Here is a 1,865-nt window from a genome sequence, read left to right as displayed (position 1 = left end):
CTTATCACTAGCTTCCACAACTTCATCCTCAACTTGCTTCTTCGGTGCTTCATACCTTGTACCACTTCTCAAGTGAATGACACTAACCGTTTTATGTCTTGGGGGATTACTTTGAGGTGGTAATTACCCCTTTTGTCTTTGTGAGCTTGAAGATGCTAGTTGAGTCAATTGGGTTTCCAACATTTTGGTGTGAGCTAGGGTGTTGTTGATGGTGATTTCCTTTGCTTGACTATCTTTTTGCATTTAGTGAAAAATTCTTGTTGATTCTTTTGCATTTGGAGGACCGCTTTTTGAACATCAAAACCTTGGTCATTTTGTTGATTGTATGGAGTTTGATTTTGGTAACCTTGGTTTTGGTTGTAAAAGGGTCTTTGATTTTGGTTTCTCATGGGTGGTGGGGTGTATGTTGTTTGAGGGTTTTGAACATTTTGGCTTTTGTATGAGAGATTTGGATGGAATTTGGTGTTTTCATTGTAATAGTTGGAATAAGGGGTACCACTCTTGTATGCTTGGAAAGCATTCACTTGTTCATTTGTTCCCCTACATTCACTTTGGTCATGTCCCAAAGTTCCACAATTCTCACATACCCCACTTGGGATTGATGAAGATGCCGTCATGGCATTAACATGATGCTTTGGTGATTTTGAGGCTTCTTCAAGTCTAGCCATAGCTTTTTCAAACTTCAAATTGATTGTGTCAATGTGAGCACTAAGTTGAGCACCCAATTGAGTAATGGAGTCCACTTCATGCTTTCCTCCTCTAGTAGCCTTGCGAGGTCTATTATATTGTGAGTTATGGACCGCCATTTCCTCAATCTTGTTCCATGTTTGATTGTCATCAACTTCGGTGAACATTCCATTTGATCCTATGTTGAGAATGTTCCTTGAATCTTCATATAGACCGTTCCAAAATTGTTGTACCAAGAACCACTCACTAAGTCCATGGTGAGGACATGAGCGACAAATTCCCTTGAACCGCTCCCAAGCTTCATACAAAGATTCTTCATCCCTTTGCTTAAAACCCGTAATTTGAGCTCTTAGCATGTTAGTCTTTTCCGGTGGGTAGAACTTTTTGTAGAAAGCTATAGCCAACTTCTTCCAAGAATCAATTCCGAGAGTAGCCTTATCAAGGCCTTTCAACCATTGTTTCGCGATACCAATTAGAGAAAAAGGAAATAAGACCCATCGAATTTGGTCTTGAGTTACACCGGTTTGAGAAATCGCATCACAATAGTCACAAAAGGTTTCCATATGAGAATGAGGGTCTTCACTAGGTATCCCCCCAAATTGGCTTCTTTCGACTAATTGGATAAATGCGGATTTGGCAATAAAATTTCCGGTTAGATGTTGTGGTGTGGGAGTACCATTGGGTAGGTTCTCCTCGGTGGGTACGGAATGTGATGAAGACTTAGGCATTGTGGGTTGATTTTGTGTTGTATTTTGTGTTGGGTTCTCCTCACCTTCTCTTGCAAAAGGGTTGATGAACTCAATAGTTGGTTGAATAACTACAACCTCACCAATACCTCTCAAATTTCTCCTAGCAAGTCTTCTATTGGTTGTCAAAGTTCTTTCAATTTCACGATCAAAAGGTAACAAATCACCTTGTGACCTTCTAGACATGCAAAATATCAAACAACTCGAAAACAATTAGAACAAACCTTGAGGAGTTTTACTTCCCCAAGGCAAAGAAAGACACAACTAATAACAATATAAGGAAATCTAAATCAAGTTAACACCGTCCCCGGCAACGGCGCCATTTTGATATAGGACAAAGTGTTGGTCGTCACACATCCAATCAAACACAATTTATAACTTCACAAACAACTCTACAATTAGTAAAGAGGCAAGTAAAGGTCGGATCCCAAG

The 1,865-nt window shown here is 39.8% G+C and overlaps 1 non-coding gene across 1 annotated transcript; it reads left to right on the top strand.

The window, feature by feature from the left end:
• The first annotated feature begins 936 nt into the window (after positions 1-936).
• Positions 937-1,043, top strand: LOC141650529 (small nucleolar RNA R71). The gene has a single exon (XR_012546555.1). It is a non-coding gene; the product is annotated as a small nucleolar RNA R71 (small nucleolar RNA).
• Positions 1,044-1,865: the final 822 nt, after the last annotated feature.

This window comes from Silene latifolia, chromosome 3, assembly GCF_048544455.1.
Source record: "Silene latifolia isolate original U9 population chromosome 3, ASM4854445v1, whole genome shotgun sequence".
NCBI classification, from domain to species: Eukaryota; Viridiplantae; Streptophyta; class Magnoliopsida; order Caryophyllales; family Caryophyllaceae; genus Silene; species Silene latifolia.
The sequence above is the reverse complement of the archived record's forward strand: the minus strand, read 5'-3'. Positions and strand labels throughout refer to the sequence as shown.